General features: G+C 37.3%; 1 protein-coding gene and 2 pseudogenes across 1 annotated transcript in view; 2 read left to right on the plus strand and 1 right to left on the minus strand.

Moving 5' to 3' along the window:
- The window catches only part of ZMYM4 (zinc finger MYM-type containing 4), a 174,644-nt gene that overhangs the window by 40,680 nt on the left and 109,792 nt on the right, over window positions 1–24,172 (plus strand). The gene's annotated exons all lie outside the window — the stretch shown is intronic.
- LOC132430023 (neuropilin and tolloid-like protein 2 pseudogene) lies at window positions 12,657–13,511 on the plus strand (annotated as a pseudogene).
- Window positions 21,890–22,002, minus strand: LOC132416674 (U2 spliceosomal RNA; annotated as a pseudogene).

Consider the following 24,172-nt stretch of genomic DNA (forward strand, 5'->3'; position numbering starts at 1 on the left):
TCAATTATATTAATATTTTGAAAGAAAGAACTTTTGATTTCACTGATTTTCTTTTTAGTTTTTCATTTTCTGTTTGATTTTTGTTCATATCTCTATTATTTCCTTTTCACTGCCTTTGGGTTTATTTTGCTTTCTATTCCTAGCTGCTTGATTTGACACCCTTTTGAAAAATACAAAGGAATTTAAAACTAAACATCTCTAAGTACTGCTTTAAATACGTTCCAAGACTTAGTTTTGTTTTCATTATCATTTAGCTCTAAATATTATATTATTTCCTCTGTGATTTTAAAACATCTGATACATGCATTATTATAAACATATTTAGTGTGTAAATGTTGGTGTTATTATTTGTTAGCTATATCTAATATGCTGGAAGTCAGTAAATGTACTGTCTTTTATTTTTATTGATGCTTTTTTTTAATGGTACAGCATGTATATCTTGGTGCTTGTTCTAGGTACACTTAAAAAAGGAGTATATAGTACAGTTGCTTAGTGTTTCATAAATATCAATTAGGTCTAGTTTTTTGATGGAGTCATTAACAATTTTTGTGTCTTTTTTTTTTTTGTCTCCTTGTTCTAAAACTACTGATACCTAAAATCTACAATCATAGTTGGAGATTTTGTTTATCACTTAAGTTCTATTTTTTGCTTCATGTATTTTTAAAAAATTAATTTATTTTTGGCTGTGTTGGGTCTTCATTACTGTGCACGGGCTTTCTTTACTTGTGGTGAGCAGGTGCTACCCTTTGTTGTTGTGCAGTGGCTTCTCTTGTTGCAGAACACGGGCTCTAGGCATGTGGGCTTCAGTAGTTGTGGCCCCTGGGCACTAGAGCGCAGGCTCAGTAGTTGTGGTGCACGGGCTTAGTTTCTGACCACCAGTTCTCTGACCACAGTTCGAACCCATATCCCCTGCACTGGCAAGCGGATTCTTAACGACTGCACCCCCAGGGAAGTCCCTGCTTCATGTATTTTTAAGTTGTGTTAATTAGTTGCTAACATTTTTAGAATTATACCTTGTTGATTATCTTATATTAAATGACTGTTTTTGTAATACTCTTTCTATTCAAGTCTACTTTATCTGACAATATAGTTAAATCAGGTTTTTTGTGCTTAGTATCTGAATGGCATGTGTTTCCCTCTCTCCTTTTACTTTCTGCGTATCTGTGTCTTCATGTTTAAAATGTGTTTTTTGTAATACCATATAGTTGCGTCTTACCCATCTCTTGTGTGACACTTAATTGTTGCATTTATTCCTGTTAGAGGTAATGTAATTACTTTTATAGTTAGGTTTAAGTTTTCTATCTTGAAATCTATTTTTTATTTATTCATTTATTCTTCATTCCTCCCTTGTAGTTGTGTTGCGTCTCTTTCATTGTTCCACTTTCAGTGTTTAGCTGTTCGTCTTTGTGTCAGTTTTCCTTTTAGAGGTTGCCCTGGAAATTGCAACATATATCTTTTCATTTAACATCTTTAAAAATTATTTTATTTGGTAATTCCCTGGCTGTCCAATGGTTAGGACTCAGTACTTTCACTGCCGTGCCTGGGTTCAATCCCTGGTTGGGGAACTAAGATCGCACAAGCTGTGGGGCACAGCAAAAAAAAAAAAAAAAAAAAAAATATATATATATATATATATTTCCATTTCTATTTTTATTGGTTATTTCAGTAAGCTTTATTCTTTGGATGTACTTTTGGAAATTTAGCTTATTTCTTTGATGCAGATTGAAAGTGTATATTTTCCATAGGTTATAAGAGTAGCTTTATCTTTTCATTATTCAGTCAATAAACATATTCATTATCTAAATTGTACCAGGTACTGTGATAGGCTTATCTTATACGGAAAGGGTAAGTTTGTTTTGTTTTGTTTGTTTGAATTTTATTTTATTTTTGTATACAGCAGATTCTTGTTAGTTACCTATTTTACAGAGATTAGTGTATATATGTCAATCCCAATCTCCCATTTCACCCTCCCCAACCCCCCCCACCCCTGCTTTCCCCCCTTGGTGTCCATATGTTTGCTCTCTACATCTGTGTCTCTATTTGTGGCCTCTCCTGTTGCGGAGCACAGGCTCCGGATGTGCAGGCTCAGTGGCCATGGCTCACGGGCCCAGCCGCTCCGCGGCATGTGGGATCTTCCCAGGCCAGGACACAAACCTGTGTCCCCTGCATCGGCAGGTGGACTCTCAACCACTGCGCCACCAGGGAAGCCCCATCTGTACCATTTTTGTAGATTCCACATATATCCGTTAATGTACGATATTTATTTTTCTTTTTCTGACTTACTTCACTCTGTATGACAGTGTCTAGGTCCATCCATGGCTCTACAAAAACCCAATTTTGTTCCTTTTAATGGCTGAATAATAGTCCATTGTATTATATGTACCACTGCTTCTTTATCCATTTGTCTGTCGATGGGCATTTAGGTTGCTTCCATGACCTGGCTATTGTAAATAGTGCTGCAGTGAACATTGGGGTGCATGTCTCATTTGAATTATGGTTTTCTCTGGGTATATGCCCAGTAGTGGGATTGCTGGGTCATATGGTAATTCTGTTTTTAGTTTTTTAAGGAACCTCCATACTGTTCTTCATAGTGGCTGTATCAATTTACATTCCCACCAGCTGTGCAAGAGGGTTCCCTTTTCCCCACACACTCTCCAGCATTTGTTGTTTGTAGATTTTCTGATGATGCCCATTCTAACTGGTGTGTGATGATACCTCACTGTAGTTTTGATTTGCATAATTAGTGATGTTTAGCAGCTTTTCATGTGCCTCTAGGCCATCTGTATGTCTTCTTTGGAGAAATGTCTATTTAGGTCTTCTGCCCATTTTTTAATTGGGTTGTTTGTTTTTTTAATATTGAGCTGCATGAGCTGTTTATATATTTTGGAGATTAATCCTTTGCCTGTTGATGCGTTTGCAAATATTTTCTCCCATTCTGAGGGTTGTTTTTTCATCTTGTTTATGGTTTCCTTTGCTGTGCAAAATCTTTTAAGTTTCATTAGGTCCAATTTGTTTATTTTTGTTTTTATTTCCATTACTCTAGGAGGTGGCTCAAAAAACATCTTACGTGATTCACGTCAAAGCGTTTTCCTTTTCTGTTTTCCTCTAAGAGCTTTATGATGTCTGGCCTTACATTTAGGTCCTTAATCCATATTGAGTTTATTTTTGTGTATGGTGTTAGGGAGTGGTCTAATTTCATTCTTTTACATGTAGCTGTCCAGTTTTCCCAGCACCATTTATTGAAGAGGCTGTCTTTTCTCCATTGTATATTCTTGCTTCCTTTATCAAAAATAAGGTGACCGTGTGTGTGGGTTTATCTCTGGGCTTTCTGTCCTGTTCCATTGATCTATATTTCTGTTTTTGTGCCGGTACCATACTGTCTTGATTACTGTAGCTTTCTAGTATAGTCTGAAGTCCGGGAGCCTGATTCCTCCAGCTCTGTTTTTCTTTCTCAAGATTGCTTTGGCTATTCAGGGTCCTTTATGTTTCTGTACAAATTGTGAAATTTTTTGTTCTAGTTCTGTGAAAAACGCCATTGGTAGTTTGATAGGGATTGCATTGAATCTGTAGATTGCTTTGAGTAGTATAGTCATTTTCACAATATTGATTCTTCCAAGAGCATGATTTATCTCACTCTCTGTGTCATCTTGATTTCTTTCATCAGTGTCTTATAGTTTTCTGAGTACAGGTCTTTCACCTCCTTAGGTAGGTTTATTCGTAGGTATTTTATTCTTTTTGTTGCAGTGGTGAATGGGATTGTTCCCTTAATTTCTCTTTCTGTTCTTTCGTTGTTAGTGTATATGAATGCAAGAGATTTCTGTGCATTAATTTTGTATCCTGCTACTTTACCACATTCATTGATTAGCTGTAGTAGTTTACTGGTGGCATCTTTAGGACTCTCTATGTATAGTATTATGTTATTAGCAAACAGTTAGTTTTATTTCTTCTTTTCCAATTTGGATTCCTTTCATTTCTTTTTCTTCTCTGATTGTAGTGGCTAGGACTTGCAAAAATGAATAATAGTGGCGAGAGTAGACATCCTTGTCTTGTTCCTGATCTTAGAGGAGTTGCTTTCCATTTTTCACCATTGATAATGATGTTTGCTGTGGGTTTGTCATATATGGCCTTTATTATGTTGAAGTAGGTTCTTTGGCCACTTTCTGGATAGAGTTTATCATAAATTTGTGTTGAATTTGGTCAAAAGCTTTTTCTGCATCTGTTGAGATGATCATATGGTTTTTATTCTTCAATTTGTTAATATGGTGTCTCACATTGATTGATTTGCGTATATTGAAGAATCTTCCCATCCCTGGGATAAATCCCACTTGAACATGGTGTATGATCCTTTTAATGTGTTGTTGGATTATGTTTGCTAGTATTTTATTGAGAATTTTTGCATCTATATTCATCAGTGTTGTTGTCTGTAATTTTCTGTTTTTGTACTATGTCTGGTTTTGGTATCAGGGTGATGGAAGCCTTGTAGAGTGAGTTTGGGATGTTTCTTCCTCTGCAATTTTGTGGAAGAGTTTGAGAAGGATGGGTGTTAGCTCTTCTCTAAATGTTTGATAGAATTCACCTGTGAAGCCATCTGGTCCTGGACTGTTGTTGTTTGTTGGAAGATTTTTACTCACAGTTTAAACTTCGTACTTGTGATTGGTCTGTTCATATTTTCTGTTTCTTCCTGGTTCAGTCTTGGAAGGTTATACCTTTCTAAGAATTTGTCCATTTCTTCCAGGTTGTCCACTTTATTGGCATAGAGTTGCTTGTAGTAGTCTCTTAGGATGCTTTTTATTTCTGCGGTGTCTGTTGTAACTTCTCCTTTTTCATTTATAATTTTATTGATTTGAGTTCTCTCTCTCTTTCTCTTGGTGAGTCTGGCTAAAGGTTTATCAATTTTGTTTTTCTTCTCAAAGAACCAGGTTTTAGTTTTATTGGTCTTTGCTGTTTTCTTTGTTTTTGTTTCATTTACGTGTGCTCTGATCTTAATGATTTCTTTCCTTCTCCTAACTTCGGGTTTTCTATGTTTTTCTTTACCTCCTTTAGGTGTATGGTTAGATTGTTTGAGATTTTTCTTGTTTCTTGAGCTAGGATTGTGTTGCTATAAACTTGCCTCTTAGAACTGCTTTTGCTGCATCCCATAGGTTTTGGATCATCATATTTTCGTTTTCACTTGTCTCTAGGTATTGTATGATTTTCTCTTTGATTTCTTCAGTGATCTCTTGGTTATTTAGTAACATATTGTTTAGCCTCCATGTGTTTGTGTTTCTTATGTTATTTTTCCTCTAGTTTATTTCTAATGTCATAGCATTGTGCTCACAAAAGATGCTTGATATGATTTCAGTTTTCTAAAGTTTACCAAGGCTTGATTTGTGACCCAAGATGTGATATATCCTGGAGATTGTTGTATGTGCATTTGAGAAGAAAGTGTAATCTGCTGTTATTGGTTGAAAAGTTCTATGAATATCAATTAAATCTATCTGGTATTGTGTCATTTAAGGCTTGTGTTTTGGGCTTCCCTGGTGGTGCCGTGGTTAAGAATCCACCTGCCAATGCAGGGGACATGTGTTTGAGCCCTCGCCTGGGAAGATCCCACCTGCTGTGGAGCAACTAAGCCCGTGAGCCACAACTACTGAGCCTGCGCTCTAGAGCCCATGCCACAACTACTGAGCCCTCGTGCCTAGAGCTCATGCTGCACAACAAGAGGAGCCACCATAATGAGAAGCCTGCACACCACAACGAAGTGTGTAGCCCCCACTCACCACGAATAAAGCCCATGTGCAGCAACTAACACCCAATGCAGCCAAAAATAAATAATTTTTTTTTAAAAAAGCTTGTTTTTCTTTCTTAATTTTCTACTTGGATGAAATGTCCATTGGTGTAATTGAGGTGTTAAAGTCTCCCAGTATTGTTGTGTTGCTGTCGATTTCCTATTTTATAGTTGTTTGCTTTTGCCTTATGTATTGAAGTGCTTCTATGTTGGGTGCATATATATTTATAATAGTTATGTCTTGTTCTTGGATTGATCCCTTGATCATTATGTAGTGTCCTTCCTTGTCTCTTGTAACATTCTTTATTTTAAAGTCTATTTTATTGGATATGAGTTTTGTTACTCCAGCTTTCTTTCGATTTACATTTGCATGGGTTATCTTTTTCCATTCCCTCATTTTCAGTCTGTATGTATCCCTAGGTCTGAAGTGGGTCTCTTGCAGACAGCATATATATGGGTCTTGTATTTGTATCCATTCAGTGAGCCTGTGTCTTTTGGTTGTAGCACTTAATCTATTCACATTTAAGGTAATATTGATATGTATGTTTCTATTACTGTTTTCTTAATTGCTTTGGGTTTGTTTTTGTAGGTCCTTTTGTTCTGTTGTGTTTCCCACTTAGGGAAGTTCCTTTAGCATTTGTTGTAGAGCTAGTTGGTGGTGCCTAATTCTCTTAGCTTTTACTTCTCTGTAAAGCTTTTGATTTCTCCATAGAATCTGAATGAGAACCTTGTCGGGTAGAGTGATCTTGGTTGTAGGTTTTTCCCTTTCATCACTTCAAATATATCATGCCTCTCCCTTCTGGCCTGTGGAGTTTCTGCTGAGAAATCAGCTGTTAACCTTATGGGAGTTCACTTGTATGTTATTTGTCATTTTTCCTTTGAATAATTTTTCTTTGTCTTTAATTTTTTAAAAATTAATTTATTTATGGCTGCATTAGGTCTGCATTGCTGCACGTGGGCTTTTTCTAGTTGTGGCAAGCAGGGGCTACTCTTTGTTGTGGTATGTGGGCTTCTCATTGTGGTGGTTTCTCTCACTGCGGAGCTTGGGCCTCAGGTGTGCAGGCTTCAGTAGTTGTCGCACGTGGGCTCAGTGGTTGTAGCTTGCAGACTCTACAGTGCAGGCTGAGAAGTTGTGGTGCACGGTCTTAGTCACTCTGTGGCATGTGGGATATTCCTGGACCACGGCTCGAACCTGTGTCCCCTACATTGGCGGCTGGATTCTTAACCACTGCGCCACCAGGGAAGCCCTGTCGTTAATTTTGTGAGTTTGATTGCTGTGTGTCTCGGCATGTTTCTTCTTGGGTTTATCCTGCTTGGGACTCTCTGTGCTTCCTGGAATTGGGTGGCTGTTTCCTTTCCCGTGTTCGGGAAGTTTTCGACTATAATCTCTTCACAATTTTTCTTGGAATTTTCTCTGTCTCTTCTTCTGGGGCTCCTACAGTGTGAACGTTGGTGTGCTTAATATTGTTCCAGAAGTTTCTTAGGCTGTCTTTCATTTGTTTTGATTCTTTTTTCTTTATTCTGTTCCATGGCAGTGAATTCCATTATTCTGTCTTCCAGGTCACTTATCCGTTCTTCTGAGTCAGTTATTCTGCTATTGATTCCTTTTAGTATATTTTTCATTTCAGTTGTTGTATTGTGCATCTCTGTTTCTCCTTTAATTTTTCTAGGTCTTTGTTAAACATTTCTTGCATCTTCTTGATCTTTGCCTCCATTCTTTTCTGAGGTCCTGGATTGTCTGCACTATCATTATTCTGAGTTCTCTTTCAGGAAGGTTGTGTATCTCCACTTCATTTAGCTTTTTTGTGGGGGTTTTATCTTGTTCCTTCATCTGGTATGTAGTCCTCTGCCTTTTCAATTTGTCTATCTTTCTGTGAATGTCGTTTTCGTTCCACAGTCTGCAGGATTGTAGTTCTTCTTGCTTACGCTGTCTGCCCTCTGGTGGATGAGGCTATCTAAGAGGCTTGTGCAAGCTTCCTGATAGGAGGGACTGGTGGTGTGTAGAGCTGGGTATTGCTCTGTTGGGCAGAGCTCAGTAAACGTTTAATCTGCTTGTCTGCTGATGGGTGATTATCATTTATGTAGGTTATTCCAGCTCCTCGTCTGAAATGATTCTTATATTTGTATATATTGTGAAATGATCACCACAGTAGGTCTAGTTAACACACATCACCATAGTGTTACAAGTTTTTTTCTTTGATGAGAACTTTGAAGATCTGCTCTTTAGTAACTTTTAAATATGTAGTACAGCATTATTAACTGTAGTCATCATGCTGTACATTATATCCTTACAACTTATTTGTTTTACTAGTGGAGGTTTGTACCTTTTGACCCCTTTCCCCGATTTTGCCTACCCCTTTCCCCCCCAACCGCTGGCAACCATCAGTGTGTTCTCTGTATCTATAAGCTTGTGTTTTTTTTTTTTTTTTTTGATTCTACGTGTAAGTGAGATCGTGCAATAGTTGTCTGTCTGTCTTATTTTACTTAGTATAATGCCCTCAGGGTATATTCATGTTGCTGCCGATGGCAAAACTCCCCCCTTTTCTATGGCTGAATAATATCCATTGTGTATCTATGCCACATTTTTTTAATCTGTTCATGTATTGATGTACACTTAGGTTGCTTCCATGTGTTGGCTATTGTAAATAATGCTGCAGTGAACATGGAGGTGCATATATCTTTTCCAGTTAGAGTTTTCATTTTCTGTGGTAAATTCTCAGAAGTGGAATTGCTCAATCATATGGTAATTCTGTTTTTAATTTCTTTGTTTTAATAAATTTATTTATTTTATGTATTTATTTTTGGCTTCATTGGGTCTTCGTTGCTGCACATGGGCTTTCTCTAGTTGCAGTGAGTGGGGGCTATTCTTTGTTGCGGTGCGCGGGCTTCTCATTGCGGTGGCTTCTCGTTGAGGAGCATGGGCTCTAGGTGCACAGGCTTCTGTAGTTGTGGCGTGCGGGCTCTAGAGTGTAGGCTCGGTAGTTGTGGTGCACGGGCTTGGTTGCTCCGTGGCATGTGGGGTCTTCCTGGACCAGGGCTCAAACCCGTGTCCCCTGCATTGGCAGGCAGATTCTTAACCACTGTGCCATGAGGGAAGACCTATTTTTAATTTCTTGAGCAATCTGCATACTGTTTTACATAGTACCTGCACCAGTTTACGTTGTCACCAACAGTACATAAGGGTTCCCTTTTCTCAACATCCTCACAAGAAGTTATTTCTTGTCTTTTTATTAATAGCCATCTTAACAGGTTTGTGGTTTTGATTTGTATTTTCCTGATGATTAATGATATTTAGCTCATTTTTCTGTACCTGTTCATCATCTGTATGTCTTTGGAAAAATATTTGTTTAGATTCTCTGCCCATTTTTTAATTGGAGTGTTTTCTTTTTTCCTATTGGGTTGTATGAGTTTTTGGTATACTTTGGATATTAATCTCATCAGATATGTGATCTGCAAGTATTTTCTCCTGTATGTTGCCCTTTCATTTGGTCGATGGTTTCCTTTGGTGTGCAGAAGGTTTTTAGTTTGATGTAAACCCACCTTCCTTTTTTCTTTCTTTGCCTTTTATTTTTGCTGTTCAATCCAAAAAGTCATCTGCAAAATTGATGTCAAGGACCTTACTGTCTATGTTTTTCTAGGAACTTTATGGTTTCAATTCTTACATTCATGTCTTTAACGATTTTGAGTTACTTTTTGTGTATGGTGTAAGATAGTGATCCAGTTTCATTCTTTTGCATGTGGTTGTACAGTTTAATGTGACTCTTTAGAGTCCTTGGGATTATTTGTTGTAAATTTTGAGAGAGGGCAATTCGTTGTGAGAGAATGGGGTGGGGGTTAGATAGCAGCTGTCTGCTGTTATGATTAAGCTTTACACTTTGAGATCTCAGAATACGTTGTGTTGTTTTTTTGTGTGTGTGTGGGATAGGTATTTATTTATTTGGCTGCATTGGGTTTTCGTTGCTTCATGCAGGCTTTCTCTAGTTGTGGCAAGCAGGGGCTACTCTTCATCACGTTGTGCGGGCTTCTCATTGCAGTGGCTTCTCTTGTTGCAGAGCACAGGCTCTACGTTTGCAGGCTTCAGTTGTTGCAGCACATGGGCTCAGTAGTTGTGGCACGTGGTCCCTAGACTGCGGTGGCTTCAGTAGTTGCGGCACATGGGCTTAGTTGCTCCGCAGCATGTGGGATCTTCCTGGACCAGGGATTGAACCCGTGTCCCCTGCATTGGCAGGCAGATGTTTAACCACTGTGCCACCAGTGAAGTCTCACGTTAAGTTCTAATTTATTCATTTTTCAAGTAATGCTATTTGTGAACTGTACTTAAGTGGCATATTCATAGTTTAAGTATATTTTGATTATTTTTGAATCATTTTATTTTATTACAAAAGCATTTAGTCATTTTAGACAGTTTGAAAGATTTTTAAAAGATATAAAAGTAAAAATCTTTTGTAATTTCACTACTCAGTATATTTATTTATGATTATGTATAAGCTTATCTTGCATGTGTTTGTGTATTTTATTTTAGAAATGAACAAATGCTAAAATTTCTTTTTTTGGATTTGGTGTATAGTTGTATGAATTTTGAACACAGACATAGATTCCTGTTACCAGCACTACAAACAAGATTCTTAACAATCCTGTCACTCCAAGAAACTCTAGTGTGATATTTTTTTTATAGTCCTATTATCTGTTCCTGCTTAACCACTGGCAACCACTGTTTTGTTTTCTGTCAGTATAATTTTGTGTTTTGGAGACTTGTGAAAGGTGAACTGAAACAGAATGTTAACATTTTGAGACTGGCTTCTTAGAATCAATGTTTCATCACTTTAAGTGGAATTTAGATACCACCATATAGGTGTTTTATCCTTCCCTTTTATATTGTTGTTGTCATATTTCATATACTTACCAAATTTCTATTGTATAATGTTATAATTTTTACATTCAGATGTCAAATATATGTTAAAAGAACTCAAGGGTAGAAGATTGCTCTGTGTTTATAGTTATTCAGGTAGTTACTAGTTTCTGTTGCTCTTTCTTCATTCCTGATATTCTGAATTTTTTTGATATCATTTCACTTGGGTCAAGAAACTTTCTTAACAATTATTTTAGAGCAGGTCCACTGATAGTCAATGCTTTTAGTGTTCCTCATCAAAGGATATCCTTATGTCACCTTTATTTCAAAAGGTATATTCATTGTATATAGATTTATGAGTTTAACAGTTCTTTTTTCCCAGCACTTTAAAAATAGTTTCCTTTTTTTTTTAGCATCCAAGATTTCTGATGAGAAATATGCAGTGATAAGTAAAATGTTTTTCTCTGCCTGTTTTCGAGATGTTTTTCTTTGTTTTTAGTTTTCAGCAGTTTAATTATGAGTGTCTTAATGTGAATATCTTTAGATTTATCCTGTTTGGGGTTTGCTTATCTTAAATCTGCAGATATATATGTGTTTTTTCAAGCTTGTGAAGTTTTCAGCCATTATTTCTTCAAGTATTTTTTCTGTACTCTAGGGATTCTGATTACAAGAATGTTGTATTTTGATATGGCTCACAGATTTCTGAGGCACCATTCTTTTTTATCCCCTCAATCTTTTTTTCTCTTTCTTTTAAGATAAAGTGATTCTGTTGATCTATTTTCATGACTCTTTCCTCTCCATCTCTGTTTTGCTAATGAGCCCATGAATGAGAGATTGTTTTAGTTTTATTCATTATGCATTTTTTATTGTGGTAAAGTATACATAACAAAATTTACTATTTTACCCATTTTTAAGTGTTGAATTAATTGGCGTTAATAACTTTCACATTGATTTGTAAACCCTATCCATCTTCAGAACTATTCCATTATCCCAAACTGAAACTCTTTACCCATTAAATAATGACTATCCCGTTACCCCCTTGCCCCTCCCCCCAGCCCCTGGTAACCACTCAGTGAGTTCTTATTTTGGTTTTTTGATTTTTCAGTTTTAAAACTTTAATCTGTTTTTTCATTATATCTTCTGTTTCCTTGTTGAGACATTGGTCTTTCTGTTAGTTTTTCTGTCCTTAAGTTGTTTCAGAGTTTTAAATCTTTCTGTTTTCACTCAGTATATGTGTCCCATCATAGTACTATATTCAGATCTACCTTATTTGTGTGTGTGTGTCTATGGTGTTAAAATATACATAACATTTGCCATTTTAATCATTTTTAAGTTTAGTGGCAATAAGTATATTCAGAATATTAGGGAAACATCACCTCCATCTTCAGAACTTTCTACCTCATTCTTTGTAAAGTCTGCATAGAATTCCATAGTATAATGTGTATTAATAAATAACTTAATTGTTTCCCTGCATAGGGACTTTTTAATAAATTTTCATAGTTGGAAATTATGTGGCAAAAATGTCTATCCTGCATGTTGTTAAAAATAAGCTTTTATCTGTTACTTTGTTCCCAGGGACAGTTCTGGAAGTTAGGGTATTTGTAAAGGGTGTGTGTGTGTACGTGTGTGTGTGTGTGTGTGTGTGTTGGCTAAGATAAAGACCTTTATTGTATTATCAGTTGTTGCCATTTTGTTTTTAAAAAATTATATTAGGCCACTTCAGCGGGGTCTGTGCTGTGGCCGCAGGCAGACTGGCCTGCATGGGTCTGGCCCCTCGTGTCTGCGCTCTCAGGCTGTAAGCGGTCGATGGGATGGAGTGCTGCAGAGCAGGGTGTGGTGCCTGTCGTGGGGCTGGGGCAGCACGAGAGCCTGCCGAGAGGCTTGGGTATGGCGGGCGCCAGACCTGAGGCCTACCCCGCAGGGAGCAACCTGGTGCGGGCTATGGGGACGGAGTGGGGCAGCTGCCACGCTGAGCTGTGAGCCCTGCGCTTCCACTGCCGCTGCTTCGGCCCCTCGCGAAGCGCCGGGCAGCTCGGGAACATGGCCCTGGAGCAGCTCTGCTTGGTCCTCAAAGTGTTGTTAATAACAGTACTTGTAGTGGAAGGGACTGCTGTGGCCAGAAGGCCCAAGATGGAGAAAATATTGGAATCAAGCACATTCCTGCAACCCAGTGTGGGATTTGGGTTTGAACCAGCAATGGAGGTCATTTTGCTTCACCAAATTATCCTGACTCATATCCACCAAACAAAGAATGTATCTACATTTTGGAAGGTGCTCCATGTCAAAAAACAGAGTTGACCTTTGATGAACATTATTATATAGAACCATCATTTGAAAGTCAGTTTGATTACTTGGAAGTTCAAGATGGGCCGTTTGGTTTCTCACCACTTGTAGATCATTGCTGTGGTGTGAAAAGCCCTCCATTAATTAGATCACCAGGGAGATTCATGTGGATTAAGTTAAGTTCTGATGAAGAACTTGAAGGACTGGGATTTCCAGCAAAATATTTGTTTATTCCAGATCCAGACTTTACCTACCTAGGAAATTGCCAGTTTGAGCTGTCAGAAGCTGACGGAATAGTACGTTCTAGTGAGGTAGAACAAGAGGAAAACAACAAAACCTGGCCAAGCAGTTGATTGCATATGGACGATTAAAGCTACTCCAAAAGCTAAGTTGACATGGAAAGTGGATCAAGGGACTTACTTCTATGGTGGCACACTGGTTAAGAATCCGCCTACCAATGCAGGGGACATGTGTTGGAGCCCTGGTCTGGGGAGATCCCACCTGCCGCAGAGCAACTAAGCCTGTGCACCACAACTACCGAGCCTGTGTTCTAGAGCCCGCAAGCCACAACTACTGAGCCCGCATGCTCTATGGCCTGTGAGCTACAACTGCTGAGCCCGTGTGCCACAACTACTGAAGCCCGCATACCTAGAGCCCGTGCTCCACAAGAGAAGCCAGAGAAGCCACTGCAATGAGAAGCCCTCGCACTGCAACAAAGAGTAGTCCCCACTTGCTGCAACTAGAGAAAGTCCACGCACAGCAACGAAGACCCAACGCAGCCAAAAATAAATAAATAAATATATTAAAAAAAAGAGTTATATTCAAAGTGTATATATTTTATTTATTTTTATTTTTATTTTTTTGCGATACGCGAGCCTCTCACCGTTGTGGCCTCTCCCGTTGCAGAGCACAGGCTCTGGACGCGCAGACTCAGCGGCCATGTGGGATCCTCCCAGACCGGGGCACAAACCCGTGTCCCCTGCATTGGCAGGTGAACTCTCAACCACTGCACCACCAGGAAGCCCAAAAGTGTATATATTTTAATTGTGTACATAGTATAACTTATCTGGGCTTACAATTTTATTTTTTGTTTATCAGAGTGATATATGATTATTTAAAATTTTGAATATTACATAAGTGCTTATAATTGAGATTATATATATATCAACTCTTATGTAATTTATGCATACATATAGTTATTATATATTCCTGGTTTAAAGAGGTGCGTTTCAGGTGTATGTATGTCCTTTCAAAAAGGGAGCAGCTAATCTTTAAATAATTCTAAAACAGCATTTATAGAATCTCATTAGCTAAGAGTTTTACAGACAAATGATTGAGTTCATCCAGTTTCTCTAGCTAGGAAATTTTATATAGATTATCTTTTCCTCACTTTTGGAAAGAGAGAGCACATATAGACATATTTCAGAGATATTGTGTGTTCAGTTCCAGATCACTGTAATAAATCGAATATATCAATAAAGCAACTCACATGAATTTTCGGTTTCCTAGTGCATATGAAAGTTATATTTATACTGTATTATAATCTACTGTGTGCAATAGCATTGTATCTGAAAAAACGATATGCATACCTTAATTTTAAAATACTTTGTTGCTTAAAAATGCTAACCATTATCTGAGCATTCAGCAAATCATATTCTTTCTGGTGGAAGGGCCTCCTGCCTTGATGTTGATGGCTGCTGACTGAACAGGGTGGTGATTGCTAAAGATTGTGGCAACTGTGGCAATTTCTTAAAATAAGACAACAATTAAGTTTGCTGCATGAATTGACCCTTCCTTTCACAAACGATTTCTCTCTAGCATGTAATGCTGTTTGATAGCATTTTACCCCCAGTAAAATTTCAATATTGGAGTCATTCCTCTCAGACCCCATCACTACTTTATCAACTAAGTTTATATGATGTTCTAAGTCCTTTGTTGTTATTTCAAGTCTTCACAGCATCTTCACCAGGAGTAGATTTCTTCTCAAGAAACCAGTTTTTTGCTCATCCCTTAGGAGTTATAACCAACTCCTTGTTGATTATAATTTCATCATGAGATTGCAGAAATTCAATCACATTGTCAGGGTCCAATTCTAATTCTGTTTCTACCACATCTGCAATTACTTCTTCCACCAAAGTCTTAAACCCTTCAAAGTCATCCATGAAGGTTGAAATCAACTTCCTCCAAACTCCTGTTAATGTTGATATTTTGACCTCTTTCCATGAATCATGAATGTTCTTAATGACATCTGGAATGGTGAATCCTTTCCAGGGGCTTCCAGTTGGCTTTGCCCAGATCCAGCAGAGGAAATCACTGTGTATTGCAGCTATAGCCTTATGAAATGCATTTCTTAAGTAATAAGACTTGAAAGCCACAGTGACCTCTTTATCCATGGGCTGCAGAATGAATGTTGTGTTAGCAGACACGAAACAACATTAATCTCCATTGGAGATCTTGAGTGACCAGGTGCATTGTCAGTGAGCAGTAATATTTTGAAAGGAATTTTTTTTTTCTGAGCAGTAGGTCTCGACAGTGTGCTTAAAATACTCAGTAAACCATCTTTTCAACAGATGTGCTGTCGTCTAGGCTTTGTTGTTGTATTTGTAGAGCACAAGCAGAGTAGATTTAGCATAATTCTTAAGGGCCCTTGGATTTTCAGAATGGTAAGTGAGCTTTGGCTTCAACTTCAAGTCACCAGCTACATTAGCCCCTACACGAGAGTCAGCCTGTCCTTTGAAACTTTGAAGCCAGGCATTGACTTCTCTAATTATGAAAGTCCTAGATAGCATCTTATTCCAGTAGAAGGCTGTTTCATCTATCTTGAAAATCTGCTGTTTAATGTAACCACCTTCATTAATTATCTTAGATCTTCTGGATAACTTTCTGCAGCTTCTACATCAATACTTGCTGCTTCACCTTGTATTTTGATGTTATGGAGATGGCTTCTTTCCTTAAAGCCCATGAGCCAACCTCTGCCAGCTTCAGTCTTTTTTCTGTGGCTTTCTCACCTCTCTCAGCCTTCACAGAACTGAAGATAGAGTTAGAGCCTTGCTCTGGATTAGGCTTTGGTTTAAGGGAGTGCTGTGGCTGCTTTGATCTTCTCTCCAGACCACTAAAACTTTCTCTGTATCAATAATAGGGCTCTTCTGCATTTCTATCATTCGTGTGTTCACTGGAGTAGCACTTTTTATTTCCTACAATTATTTCTCCTTTGCATTCACATCTTGGCCAACTGTTTGGTGCAAGAAGCCTAGCTTTTGCCCTGTCGGCATTTGACATGTCTTCCTCACTAAGCTTAATCATTTCTAGGTTTTGATTTAAAACGAGAGGTGTGTAGCTCTTCCTTTTACTTGAACACTTAGAAGCGATTGTTGGGTTATTAACTGGCCTAATTTCAATATTGTTGTGTCTCGGAACAGGGAGGCCTGAGGAGAGGGAGAGAGAGGGGGAGATGGCTGGTTAGTGGAGCAGTCAGAACACACACACTTATCAGTTAAATTCACTGTCTTTTATAGCTGCAGTTCATGACACCCTGAAAAGATTACAATGTTAATATCAAAGGTCACTGATCACAGATCACTGTAAAAATATAATAATAATGAAAAAATTGAAATATTGTGAGAATTACCAAAATGTGACACAGAGACAGAAAGTGAGAAGCTTTTGGAAAAAGGGTGCTGATAGGCTTACTTGATGCAGGATTGCCACAAATCTTCAATTTGTAAAAATCTCAATGTGTAAAGTGCAATAAAATGAAGTGTAATAAAACAAGGTATGCCTGTATGCATTTAACAAAAAGTTCATTTAAAATGACAAATAACTCTCATGTTTTTCTTTTTTAAAAAAATATTTATTTATTTTTGGCTGTGTTGGTTCTTCGTTGCTGCGCGTGGGCTTTCTCTAGTTGCAGCGAGCGGGGACTACTGTTCGTTGCAGTGCACGGGCTTCTCATTGCAGTGGCTTCTTCTGTTGTGGAGCACGGGTTCTAGGTGCGGGCTTCAGTAGTTGTGGCACACGGCCTCAGTAGTTGTGGCTCACGAGCTCTAGAGTGCAGGCTCAGTATTTGTGGCGCATGGGCTTAGTTGCTCTGTGGCATGTGGGATCTTCCCGGACCAGGGATTGAACCCGTGTCCCCGGCATTGGCGGTGGATTCTAAACCACTGCGCCACCAGGGAAGTCCCAACTCTCATTTTTTTATAAGGTGAATGATCCAGAAATACTAAGTTTTCAATCTTGTTAGACATATTTTTATTGGTTTCTTTTTTACTGGTCTGTCAGATTATCTGGGATTAACATAACATGACACAGTAAATTAGGTGTGAGAACTAAAAACTATGAAAATTTAGTTAAAAATTATTTTTCAACTAAAAATAATTTTTTTTAGTGACAACTTAAGTTTGATCCTTCTGGCCTCTACCTATATTATCTTGTTTAATATATTAAATGTTACACTAAAGTATAATTACATACAATCTTATTACCATACATTAATTGTGGCTTTGGAAAAAACACAGAAAACTTAGATTTTGTAAATGTCTTTCGTGATAGAAAAAGTTAGTGTGTTATCACTAAAGGAACTAATATTTTAATTTCAATTAAACTTGAACTGACTGGGCTTGCTTTTAAGTTATTCTTTAAATAGAAGTGCTTGATCATGTCTGGTTAGTTCTATGAGATACTCTCTCTTAAGAAATTTTAAATATTTAAATCATATTTTCTTTCTAATATATATGCATGACAGCCGTTATTGGGCAGTGATGAATACACTCAACGATCCGTACAGTTTGGTGCTACTGCCTAAGGGGCCAGTAGTTGTACCCAGAATTGATTTTATACCATTAGTGCTAATGTCAACACGGTAAAAATACATGGAATGTCTTAGTATTACTGTGAAAATAGTTTTGACTTTGGGGGACTCCTGAAAGGATTCTGGGACCCTTATGGTCTAAGAACCACATGTAGAGAACCACTGCTTCTGGGGTTTTATTTTTCAGAGGTTTCTTAGATGGCGGCAGATATTTGTAGGCTGAGTAATCTTTGTTTGCCTTTGTTTTTTCATTCCACAGATACTTTGAAGCTAGACATCAGTTAACTTTTCAATGTTTTGTCAATATATGATTTAGGAGATTTCTTCGGATTGATTTTTACTTTTTTGGGTTGTGGCAGTTTGCACCTTGATTGATGTCAGGGATCCGAGGTTTTTACTTTTACCTTAAATAATTGAAGAAAACTTTTATTTGTTTTAAGTTTTATAATTTACAACTTTGTATTTGTTGTAGATATTAGGAAGCAGTGAAGATATTTCCCTTGAGGGATATCACGAATTTTATTATTATTTTTTTGTTTTTTGCTTTTGTTTTTTTCTGGCCGCAACTGTGTGGCCTGTGGGATCTTAATAACAGTGAATATTTTTTGTTTTGTTTTGTTTTGTTTTGTTTTGGCCATCTGACATGTGGGATCTTAGTTCCCCGACCAGGGATTGGACCCTCGCCCCCTGCATTGGAAACTTGGAGTCTTAACCACTGGACTGCCAGGGAAGTCTCATGAATTTTATAATAAATGTTCCTGAGCTTCCAAATGAGGAACCAAATTTATACATCATTTTGGAGTAGAAAATTTGATGACAAAAGTATAGCTAAACAGTTTCAAACATATTATAAAGAATCACGGGAGCACATATTTTCCTTCTTCCTTAGTTTATGTTTCAGGGTAAATGCAGCATTCTATCAATACATATTCAGATTGAAAGGGAGACATTGTCCACCTATTCAAAAATGACTTTTCTTTTTCCTTTTTAAATCTGGATAGCTTAATTTTCTCCTTAGCTGTTGTGAAAAAAGTCATAAAAGAAGTTATTTTAGGACGATAGCTTTTCACAGTTGAGTCTGATTTTTATTTGAAGTTTTTTTCTCAGTGATGACTGAGAATCTATACTCTGTCTATATTTGGTGATAAATATTGTCCATTTTATTTATAAGGTTTTTGTAGCTATTTGAACAAATGTCTTTTCCATTAAAATATGCATGTTAATTAAGCAGTGAAATGATACATTCTGTGACTCTTTAGTAATACATTTCTATTGTCTGAGTTCAATATAATTCTGAATTTGGAATTAATTCAGTTGCTTCAGTTCATAGAATTATGAATTTGTAAAATCCAGCTTACTTCAGTTGTTTCTTTTGTTTTTAAAATTAATTAATTTTTGGCTGTGTTGGGTCTTCGTTGCTGCGTGTGGGCTTTCTGGTTTGAGGTTACTCTTCATTGTGGTGTGCGGGCTTCTCATTGCAGTGGCTTCTCTTGTTGCGGAACACAGGCTCTAGGCACGCGGGCTTCAGTAGTTGTGGCATGCGGGCTTAGTAGTTGTGGGTCGTGGGCTCTAGAGCACAGGCTCAGTAGTTGTGGTGCATGGGCTTAGTTGCTCCATGGCATGTGGATTCTTCCCGGACCAGGGCTCGAACCCGTGTCCCCTGCATTGGCAGGCGGGTTCTTAACCACTGCGCCACCAGGAAAGTCCACTTAAGTTGCTTCTAATTGTAACTTTGGTGACAGCACGTGAGATACTAATTACAAACACTAAGTATACTTATAGTAAGTTGATAGTGAGTCAGTTTTGTTTTGTTGGAGAAATCGAGCCCATTTAAGTTTTAGTTCATGTCAAAGTAATTTTAGTGGAAATAATTATTATATTTTACTTTACATAAATTTTAGAATGAATAAAAATGTGAAAGGAGTGCGGATTTGATTCCATTTTAAGGGAAGACTTGTCAATATCTTAAGTCATTTAATTGGGAAAAAAGCACCTAAGGAGAGAGAATGAGGTCTACTTTTTTAGTGTCTTCATCAAGTTTTCAGTCTCCGTTACACCAATTTGAGTTTTTAGTTTATGCCTAGCTTGAAGGGAATTGTGAGCATCAAGTTTGAGAGGCTGGAGAGAACTTTTAGGGTATTGTAGACCAACTTCATTCATTTATATGGGTTGAAGAATTTGAACCACGGAAGAGTTAAGTTTCTAGTTTAAGGTCTGTTAGTGAATTAGAAGCAGAGTAGCATCTAGAAAGAAACTCTACTGATGCTAACAGTCTTTCTTGAGACCTATTACATATTTGACAGCAAATATTTTCCACATCTAACTACATACTTATATTTTGTTTACTCTGTACAGTCAGTCTTCACTTTGCAGGCTTCTGATATGCTCGAATTTCTGTTGGTATAGTTTAGTTAAAAAACACCGGTCACCTAACAATACAGTTCAACTGTCATTTACTGTGGTATGTTAACTGAATAATTGTGTAGTGTATAAACTTTGATGCTCGCTCTTCAGTTCACAAATCACTACATATATCAATAGATAGATGCCCATAATAATTGGTGACCAATCACATTACTTCTCTCAAAGTCTGTTGGAGGTTGGTCACTGTGCGTCTGTTATTCATTTTTTGTACAGATAGCAAAGTTTACAGATGTGTTACCTCTTTGTTTTCCAATGATAAATTCATGTGACATTTTACAAAACTGGACAATCAAAGGAGAGAGTTGACCAACAAAGATGGAAGTTCATCAAAGAAATGAAAGGTGATAATACTAGATCTGAAAAATTGGATGTTATAGAAGATTTGAAAGTAGTGGCAGGTAGTGAAGATAGGACAAGTACTTTTCCTGTATGAAGGTTTGGTATGAACTGTATTGAAAACATGAGATGAATATAAAAAATAAGGTAAAATTGCTTCAACATCATATAGTTTAAATTGTAATAGAAACAGATCTCAATCAGTTTGGCTAACATTCATGCCAAGCTGCATTGAAAGAAAACTAATTACAAGGAGACTGAAGAAATTTTCATTACCAGTAAAGGCTGGTTTCATTTCAGAATCAGCATGCTGCTAGAGCAGATAGGGATGCTGCTGTGAATTTTACTCCCAGATTCCAAAGATTAGTTGAGCAAATAATTGATCATCAACTATTTAATGTGGGATAGGTCTGTTTTGGAAGGCAGTCTCATCAGTAATTTATGTGACGGAAGACAGGATCATGAAGTGGTCATAAGGTGGAGAATATAGATATAAAGTCTGAGGAACTTAGTAAAGGCAAATTTATGAACATAAGTGAAGAAAAGTGATTGTGACAGAAAGGATGAAAATGTCTCAGAGGAAGTGACTGGAAAAAATATCACGTTAAAGGAACTCTTGGAAGTATATGACAAGATTGAAAGGGCAAAGGATAAAATGTTGCATGTCCAACCAAACTTGGAAAGATTTATGACATTTTGCCAAGGCTTGGAAGAGATACTTATTCTGTATCATAAGTTATATGAGGAAAAGAAGGAGGTAAGCACTGTCTTACTTTCTTGGTAAGGTTTTTACAAAGAAACAAAATACTGATTCTCAATGTTTCTTATGTTTTAAATTATAAAATAGTAAATATTACACAGTATTCTTCATTTCTCTATACATTTTAACTGACAGTAAAAGAGTCTTAAACAGAACAATGTAATTTTTTCCCTTTAATTATTCAGATTGCTTTGCTTGATTTCAGATTGCAAAGTCATTTTTGTGGTCCTGTACTACAGTGCAAAGTGAGCACTTCCTGTATAAAAAGTATGTTTTTCCCATAAGAAATTTGTTATATTTTCCAAGTTGATAAAATGATTATAAAGATTATCAATATGAATAAATTTGAAGCTTTAAGTAAAGGATGTTTGAATTGGAGTAGCAATAGGGAAAAAAGACTAGCATTACAATTGTGGGGTTGAGGGAAGAGGACTGGACATTTAATTTGGAGTGGTCTGTTGCAAGCATAAAAACTATTTGATGCTCCTGCTTAATTTTTGTGATTCTTGCAAATTTTAAAGTAAACTGAGGATGTTTAAGTTTTTAATATAAAATGAGTTTTAAATACTTATTAACTAGTAAAAGTAATTCTTTTGTTCAGCAAACATTTATTGATCTTCTGTATGTTAGGCATTGTTGTTGTAGGTGCTAGGCTTACAGCAGTATGGGACAGACACAGATCTCTCTAGACTAGAATATACTTTAACTTTCTTCCTGCTTTGAACTGGTAAGAACAGATACTACACTTGATCTTAGCCGAAAGGCCGAGAAGTGATTCCCTGCTTTGAAAGATGTGGAATCTCTAATTCTTTATGAGTCTTGATTTCATTTAGGTTCTGTTGAAAGAAACTAACTATTTTTACTTTTTGTATAACTTTAAAGGCTTTTGTGTAGACAGTGTTTATTGTTCCTTTTTTAGATAGTCTCCAAAATGGGGTTACAACTCCAGGTTTATATAACCCCTGTCGATGGGATATTTCATGATACAGCTTCAGAGATGTGGATGGGTACTTGATTTCTTATAGAATCCCCAACTTGGGAGTAAAGTTTTTATAGTTGCTGTCATAGACGCATCTGTAGGTGTAGAGCTGGGAAAGAGTTGTGAATTCTGCCTTGTTCAGGAGGTTGGATGTTTGTGGATTATGTGAGATTATGGCATCGTTAAAGAGTTGTAACTTTAGTTTAGACATTAGCTATTGATTTTAAGACTGGAGAAGCTTAAACACTGCACAGTGGTCTAGAGAGATGAAACTACGTGATGGATTGGGTGAGCTGTAGGTCATTAGCTAGAGTATTTGCTTTGGGAATGGGGATGTAATGGGTATATGAAGGCAGGAAAAGATGAAGCAGTAGAGGAAGTAGGGCCAGACTGTGGAGGGTCAGAAGTTTGGGCTTTTTTCTGGGGAGCCTTTTTCACAGCGCTATGTGTGTGTACTTTTAAACTCTCAGTACCTCCATTTCTTCACCTACAAAATAGAGGTGTTAACAGTACTTACTTGATGAGATTTTGAGGAGGTTAAATTGAATTAAGTCATGTAAAGTGCTTGAAAAAGACCAGACACAGGGTAAGGTTCTTGCTAAGTATTGACCACTAATCATTATGGTTTGTGAACCATTGCATCAGGTAATCTAAAAAATTCTGTAATCAGGCAGTTGATAGAAATGATAATCACAAATGGTTAATAACTATATGGAAAGATGCTTCAAAATTATGAAAATGAAAGCAATTAAATGTAAATAAAACAGCAAAATGCAAATTTAAATGAGATAACATCTTTTTCCTACCAAATTGAGGATGGTGAATAAAACTCCATGCCAAATGGTGGAAAAGTTCTATAATATTATATTTGGAAAAAATATCTGATCACAGAACTCTTTTTTCTTAGGGCCCCTTGAAGGTTTTGCATAACAAATAATGAGAAATGCAAAGTTATGATATTCACTTTATATAAAAGATACTGAGAGATTATACAACACAATGTGCTATGGCCTATAGGTATCCCACGATAAAAAAGATTTATCTAGAAAGTGATACTGACACATACATAAGTTAACTGTGCCATAAGTGACTGTAAATGAAATGTGAATCAAGTGCTACAGAGAAGGAGTCAAGAATTCTAAATGGGTTATCAGAAAAGGCCTTATTGAAGAGCTGTATTTTAAAGAAGCACTGGAGAGAATTCCCTGGTGGTCCAGTGGTTAGAACTCCACACTTCCACTGCTAGTGGCTCCGATTAAATCCCTGGTTGGGTAACTAAGATCCTGCAAGCTGCGCGGCGCGGCAGAAAAAAAAACAACAAAAAAACCCAGCAGTAGCATTGGAATTTTATCAGATAGAAGTCATTCCCAGTAGAAGGAAAACAATATGAGAATGGTATGATGAGAACTTTGGGTAGGAGTAAGAAATAACCTTACTCCATAGAGTAATTTTCAGAGCACGAATCTTCCTTCTTGCCATCTCCTTCATTTTTTTTTCTTAGGATAAAGTCCAGTGTCTAAACATGACTAATACTTAGGGTGACCAAACTGAGACTTTTTTTTCTTTGCTTTTATTTTTTTGGCTGCACCCTGTGGCATGCCAGATCCTTGTTCCCCGACCAGGGATCAAAACCTGCGCCCCCTGCATTGGAAGCGGGGAGTCTTAACCACTGGACTGCCAAGGAAGTCCCAAACTGAGACACTTTTGAGAGTGAAAGGGAGCACATTAACAATTACATGGGGATGATAGACCTAAGCTGAGATGCTTTTGGCTAACTGGAATATGTGGTCACCCTGTCTATGAAGAATGTCCAGTGTTTGGCCCATGATTTGTCATCAGCTTTATTTTACAGTGCTGACCTGCTTTACTGCCAGAATTCTTATCCACCTAGTCTTTCTGAATTTTGAATTCTCTATTTTATCTCCTGCTAAGAACCTTTACATTTGCTGTTCTTTTCTTGAACCTTC

Source organism: Delphinus delphis, chromosome 1 (genome assembly GCF_949987515.2).
Source record: "Delphinus delphis chromosome 1, mDelDel1.2, whole genome shotgun sequence".
Taxonomy (NCBI): Eukaryota; Metazoa; Chordata; class Mammalia; order Artiodactyla; family Delphinidae; genus Delphinus; species Delphinus delphis.